Here is a 7,765-nt window from a genome sequence, read left to right as displayed (position 1 = left end):
CTGTGCGTCCACCGCGGCAAGCTGTAAGTGCTATCCAGCTTTCTCCGAGGGTAGAACAGTTGACACGTACAAGTGTGCATATTTCAAACCCCTGTGTCTGTCTCCCAGCGCAAGCCCTCATCGACTCCGGTTCCGCGGGGAACTTCATCTCCAGTCACTTCTTTCAGAAGCTGAATGTCCGGCGTCGGCGTCTATCCCAAGATCTGCCCATCCATACTATACAAGGCAAGCCACTGGGAAGAGGTCGTATTCGACATTACACACCCACTCTCGTTCTTCGTGTTGGATGCTTACATTCTGAGAAGATCTCTTTTATGGTGCTGGAGGAGTCCACCGCAGACATCATCCTGGGACGCCCGTGGCTAGTCCAACTTCAGCCAGTACTCCACTGGACAACCGGTGAGGTACTCCGGTGGAGCGTGAACTGTCATACTTCCTGTCTCGATTCCATTCAGAAAAACTCTTCTTCTCTTCAGTCCCAACCAGCAATAGGCGACTTTGAGATTCCAGTTTGCTCAACATCTGTGGAAAGCCCTGAGGTCCAGAGCCAGGTCGAGATCCCAGTGGAGTACCGGGCATTCCAGGATGTCTTCAGCAAGCAACTGGCAACTAAGTTACCACCACACCGGCCATGGGACTGCGCAATTGACTTGCTACCCGGACAGGGGCGCCGCCAGGAATTTTGGGCCCCATGACAAAAAATCTAATTGGGGCCCCTCTGCGCAGCTGTTGTCACCACATCTCTAGGACCCAACTGTCCCATCAAAAGCTTTACATAGGCCTAACTCTCGACACTAACACTAACACTATGGCACAATGGCGGCTCTTCGATCTTTCAGTTTTCAACCTTTGACTGTGCAGATACAGGATGTGAAAGAGGTGCTCAGCAGGGTGAACCCCAGGAAAGCAGCAGGACCGGACGGAGTACTTGGGAAAGTGCTCAAGGCCTGCGCTGACCAGCTCTCAAAGGTGTTCACCAGCATCTTCAACCTTTCCCTGGCACAGGCTACTATCCCAGCCTGCCTAAAGTCGGCTACTATCATCCCTGTACCCAAAAAATCAAATATAATCAGCCTCAACGACTACCGTCCAGTGGCACTTACACCAATCATCACCAAATGCTTGGAACGGTTAGTCTTGGGTCACATCAAAGATTGCCTCCCTCCCTCGTTTGACCCTTATCAATTCGCCTACAAGGCAAATAGGGCAACTGAGGACGCTATTGCCATCACTCTACACACGGGGCTGAGCCACCTGGAGCATAGAGAGAGCTATGTCAGGATGCTCTTTATTGATTATAGCTCAGCCTTCAACACTATCATCCCCGACATCCTGATTAGCAAACTGTCTGATCTGGGATTCCACCCACTCACCTGTTCATGGATTAAAGATTTTCTCACAAACAGACAACAGTCAGTAAAACTTGGAGACAACCTCTCCTCTACTTGTTTATTGAGCACGGGCTCCCCACAAGGTTGTGTGTTGAGTCCGCTGCTCTACATCCTCTACACTGCCGATTGCAGACCCATCCACAACAGTAATACCATACTGAAGTTTGCGGATGACACAACGGTGGTGGGGTTGATCTCGGAGGGTGACGAGTCAGCCTACAGGGACGAGGTTTTGGAATTGTCCAAGTGGTGCCGGGCAAACAACCTGACAATAAACACCACAAAAACCAAAGAAATTATCCTGGACTTCAGGAAGCACCGGGCAGACCTGAGACCCCTTTACCTCAATGGAGACTGCGTGGAGAGGGTCCACGCTTTCACCTTTTTGGGCACTATAATCTCCGCCGACTTCTCCTGGAAAAAAAACACCACTGCTGTCTTTAAAAAAGCACATCAACGTCTGCACTTCCTGAGAGTCCTCAAGAGGAACAACGTTGGAAAGGAGCTGCTAGTGACTTTTTACCACTCCACCGTCGAGAGCATTTTAACGTACTGCATTACGGTGTGGTTCTCTCACTGCACAGAGGCAGAACGGAAGAAGCTCCAGAGAGTGGTAAACACCGCACAGAGAATCATCGGCTGCACCCTTCCCTCCCTAAAGGACATCTACTCATCCCGTTGCCTCAATAGAGCAAAGGCCATCACCAAAGACTGCTTCCATCCAGCCTACCCCCTGTTTGAGCTGTTGCCCTCTGGCAGGCGCTACAGGTCAATCAGGACCAGAACAAATAGACTCAGGAATAGCTTCTTTCCACAAGCCATCACCATACTGAACACACATGGTCACTAACTGTTTCCAACCCGTACACACATACATACGCATAAACACACACACACCCACACACACACACACACATTTACAATATGGTCCATGTGGAAATGTTTACATTTCAGTGTACAAAATGTTCTATTCTGTCTTGTGTTATTATCTTTATTTTATTTATTTTTTTATGAAGTACATTCTTGCTTGTCTTTTAAAGTTATATTTATGTGTACTAGATGAATTGCTGCTAAATTTTCGTTGTTCATTTCTTGGGCAATGACAATAAAAACTCTCTCTCTCTCTCTCTAAGTCACTAACACTACAGAACATTGACACAAATTACCTATAGTTCTGTATTACCACCACTTGATTAAATACATTAGATACAATGTGTGTGTGTGTGTGTGTGTGTGTGTAAGCTTCTCAAACAAATTGCCATTCGTGATGGAAAATAATAAAGTCTGTATAGATGTCATTTAACGGCCAAAATTCAGTCTAAATGAACCACTCACAGACTAAATCTACCCACCTTTTTTGTGAAAAACTGGTATACAGAACGACAGCCTTTCTTTAGTCTTTCCTCTCTCTTTCCTCTCTTTCCTTTTCTGGAAACCAGATTTTAATTTACTATTCGACATTATGGTCTTGAAGCGCGCCGGCGCCTTCAACGTGCATAGATTGACTGTCTGTCTGCTAAACTCCGTCACCAATGCGCACGCTTAGGCAGGACCAAACCATTTCATGCAGATACATGGGGGTGGTCGGTCAATATGGATATTTACTTTTTGGTCAATGGGGGATATTTAACATTTATTGCCAAAATAAGTCAATCAAAGACATCATTCAATTTATTATTATTTGAAATATACTCAATGATGATGTTTTATATAAGTTTTTTTTTTTTTTTTTTTTACCTATTTGATGGGCCCTTGGAATTGTCCTAACTTTTCCCCCCTATACGCCCATGTACCCGGAGCCACCCTTCGCAAAGGTCGTATTTACCCTCTGTCCATCCCGGAAGAGAAGGCCATGGAGGAGTATGCGGAAGAAGCACTCAACCAACAGTTTATTCGACCATCGACCTCCCCTGCTGCTTCGAGTTTCTTCTTCGTGGCCAAGAAGGACGGAGGCTTGCGGCCGTGCATTGACTATCGTCACCTCAACTCCCAAACCGTCAAATTCAGTTATCCCCTTCCTCTGGTCCCTGCCGCTCTGGAGCAACTACGTGGAGCTCGCATTTTCTCTAAGTTGGACCTAAGAAGTGCTTACAACCTGATCCGTATTCGGCGAGGCGACGAGTGGAATACCGCCTTTGTGACCCCTACTGGTCACTATGAGTACCAAGTTATGCCCTTCGGATTAGCCAACGCTCCCGCAGTCTTCCAGGGATACATGAATGAAGTCCTTCTAGAATTTCTCAATCGCTTTGTGGTAGTCTATATAGACGACATACTCATTTATTCCTCATCCTTGACTGAACATCGTCTGCATGTCATTTAGGTTCTGGAAAAGTTGAGAGAACATCAGTTATACTTAAAGTTGGAGAAATGCGAGTTCCACACATCCACCGTCCAATTCCTGGGGTACGTGATTTCCCAACGCGGAGAACAAATGGACCAGAGGAAGGTGGAGACCATCCAGAACTGGCCACAACCCAACTCCATAAAAGAACTTCAACGCTTCCTCGGTTTCGTGAACTTCTACCGAAGATTTATCCGTAACTACAGTCTGATCAGTGCTCCCCTCACCTCTGCTCTCAAGGGCCGGCCCAAGTCTCTGTCCTTGTCCTCAGATGCAGTCCAAGCCTTCCAGCGACTGAAGGAGACCTTCACTACTGCGCCCATTCTCTGCCATCCCAATCCAGACCTTCCGTTTGTGGTCGAAGTGGACGCATCTTCCACGGGAGTGGGAGCTGTCCTATCTCAGCGGCAGGGTGAGCCATCCAAACTCCTTCCATGCGCCTTCTTCTCCAGGAAGCTGTCCCTGGCGGAGCGAAATTACGACATCGGCAACCGGGAAGTGCTGGCCATTAAACTGGCCCTCGAGGAGTGGAGGCACTGGCTGGAGGGAGCGAATCACCAATTCACTGTAATCACTGATCACCGAAATTTGGAATATCTCCGAGAGGCTAAGAGACTGAACCCCCGACAGGCCCGCTGGGCTCTGTTTTTCACTCGCTTCAACTTCACTGTATCCTACCGTCCTGGCAGCAAGAATTGTAAGGCTGATGCCTTGTCTCGACTCCATCATTCCTCCGTAGAAGATGTTAGTTCTGAACCTATCCTCCCTCCAGCCATAATCCTCAGTCCCATCGTCTGGGAATTGGACCAGCAGATCACCCAGGAACTTGGTAACCAACCAGCTCCGCCGGGAGGTCCAGAAGGGCGTATCTTCGTGCCACCTCATCTTCGGACTCAGCTCACTCAGTTCCGGGCTCTGGACATCCGGGTAGCAAGCGTACCCTCTCGCTCCTCAGTCAACGGTACTGGTGGCCATCCATCGCCAGAGATGTCTCCAGGTATGTCCGCGGGTGCTCAGTCTGTGCCATTAGCAACACCCCGAGGAGACTTTGGGCGGGTAAGCTAGTGCCGTTGCCACTGCCCAGACGACCTTGGTCTCACATCGGCGTAGACTTCATGACCGACTTACCCAACTCTGAGGGGTTCACTTGTGTCTTTGTGGTGGTGGATCGATTCTCTAAAGGGTGTAAGCTAATCCCTCTACCTGGACTTCCTACAGCGATGGAAGCAGCGGAAGCCCTGTTCCACCATGTCTTCCGAAACTTCGGACTCCCTGAAGATATCGTCTCTGACCGGGGTCCACAGTTCATCTCTCGAGTTTGGCAAGCCTTCTTCAGACTCCTCGGGGTCACCATCAGCCTTTCGTCCGGTTATCATCCACAGACTAATGGCCAGACTGAGCGTAAGATTCAGGAGATCGGTCGTTACCTGCGGACATACTGCCACCAGTACCAGGACAGCTGGAGCCATTTCCTCCCTTGGGCGGAGTACGCACAAAACTCCCTGCATCAGAATTCCACCGGGCTCACCCCCTTCCAGTGTGTCCTTGGTTACCAGCCTCCACTCTTTCCTTGGTCGGGTGAGCCCTCGGAGGTTCCAGCTGTCGACTTCTGGTTCCATCAGAGCGAGGGGGTATGGGACTCAGCTCACGTGCATCTACAGCAGGCAGTTCGGAGACACAAGGAGCAAGCTGACCGTCACCGACTCGACACTCCCTTATATCAACCAGGTCAGAAAGTATGGTTGTCGACTCGGGACATTCGTCTCCGTCTGCCTTGCCGTAAGTTGAGTCCTCGATTCATTGGACCTTTCACCATCCAGAGGCAGTTGAACGAAGTCACCTACAGGCTCAATCTTCCCCGTCATTATAGAATCTCTCCTTCTTTCCATGTGTCCTTACTCAAACCCTTCACTGACCCTGTCACTCCTGTTCCCGCAGATAACCCTCCCACGGACGTACCTCCTCCTCCCGTCCCCGTCGAGGAGGAACAGTCTGCTTCTCGTCTGTGAAACCTGACACTAGTTCTGTTTATCGTGAGCTCATGGCTGTCTTGTGTTTCTTCTGTGCCATGTGCCCTCCTCTCTATTGTCTCTTGTTATCTGATTATTGGTTAATTTGTCCCACCTGTCCTGTTCGTTACCCTCCTTTGTTTGTTCCCCTATTTAGCCTCCCTGTGTTTGTAGTCCAGGGCTGGTTCGTTGTCTATGTTCCCTTATGTGTTCTATGCTACCTGAGTCCTCTTTTGTTTTGAGTTTGTACCTGGTTTGCCCGTCATGAAATAATTCCTCTGCAATTCTATCCACGTCTCATGTTCTACCATTCCGTGACAGGATTTCACTGGCAAGAAGATTACTAAAATGTGTCGACACTTTATCTTGTCTTGCATATTGTAAACATGAATTTAAACATACTTTAATTCTTGTAAGATTTGTTTAATGGTTACTTAAGTATTTCATTTATAATAATAATTACTTTGGGATTTACAATAGAATAATTTTTGTTTATAAACTATTACATGCACAAACACAATTTTTAGTACATATACACAAACCTCAAATCAACACAAACACATTACACCATAATTTATCCGATTGACTCTAATATGCAGAAGCAGAAAACAGGAAAAAAGCGAGTATTCAATTTATTGGCCAAACCTGAGAAAACGGCACCATCTTGTAAAAAAAACGATTTTTATTTTATTTTAAAGCCTTGCCAACAGAAGTATATTAACAAAGACTGCATCATTTTATAGTTAAATGGCCCTGTGATAAAAAGAAATTGGCAGTTTTAATGGGTTTCAATGGGGACATTTTTGTCCTTAATGTCCTGAGTGTAAGTATTTTGTGTACAATGTGGAAAGGAAATAAGAAAATTCAAATAAAATTACACACTTGTGCCAAAATTGATGCATTAGGCATTACAACCACTTACAAGTCAGACCCAATTTTGGCAAGTGATGCATTCATGACATACCTAAAATAAAAAGGTTTCTGCTCATAAGTCATTCTGAATAGACACATAACACACATATATTTAGAAAGCCAACCCTTGATAGTTTATAGATAATAGATGAGATATATAAGCTCAAACATAAAAACAAAAACAACAAATATTAATAATATATTTATTAAATGTATTTAAATATTATGTGATTGTAGGATTGCAAGTTATAACCACAACTGTGTAGCCACAATTGTGGTCATGCTTCATTTCAAATGAGGATTGAAATCTCTAAAATTATGTGTTTTATGAAGCCTATTGTAAGACCATGTCAGGCTTTGGAGAAGTTTTAGATAAGGCTGCTTATAATTTTTTTTATTGCCCTGTAAACACCCATTTACAGACTTTGACTAATGTCTGGTGAGGAGAACTGGCCCATTCATGCTCTATTGATGTAAATCGACAAACATTTCACACCTGCCTGTATGAGACCTTATTCTTTTGTTTGAATTCAGCCATTATAGCCTTTATTCGGGCACTATGCTTGCCATATAACTTACACCCGTCATCCCACTAACCATGAATAATCTTAAGTCTGGCTATAAAACAAAACAAAAATAACTATTCTTAAAACTTGAATGTGAATTATTTAAAAAAAAATTATTATTGAATAGAAAAGCTCATACAGCATGTGCATTAGCACAACAAGTAGCATCAAGCTACATGACACAATTTAATTGATTAATATTACACTTTTACTTAAAGCTCACTTTAAAACACCATCGACTATTTTTTATCATATTCCGGTTTCAAGTCTATTTTTTTTTTTTTTTTTTTAAATACCGGTATGTTATATTTAGCATTTTATATGAAGCTATCCTTACCTAGCATGCAAACATTTTTATTCATACACCCCAAATCCTTCGAAAATCACAAATAAACCACATATATTAAAAATGTGCATTTATTAGCTTCTTGTTTCAGGTGAATGGATGTTACTTTAGCTTTGTTACGACAGGTTAGAAGGTAAACAGGACCGCGTCATGCAGAAGGGCAGGATTATGGTCACGTTGGATCATATGAGATGATT

The sequence above is a fragment of the Rhinichthys klamathensis genome, unplaced genomic scaffold (genome assembly GCF_029890125.1).
Source record: "Rhinichthys klamathensis goyatoka isolate OS25496 unplaced genomic scaffold, OSU_Roscu_1.1 h1tg000230l_1, whole genome shotgun sequence".
NCBI classification, from domain to species: Eukaryota; Metazoa; Chordata; class Actinopteri; order Cypriniformes; family Leuciscidae; genus Rhinichthys; species Rhinichthys klamathensis.
This window is presented reverse-complemented; position numbering follows the sequence as displayed.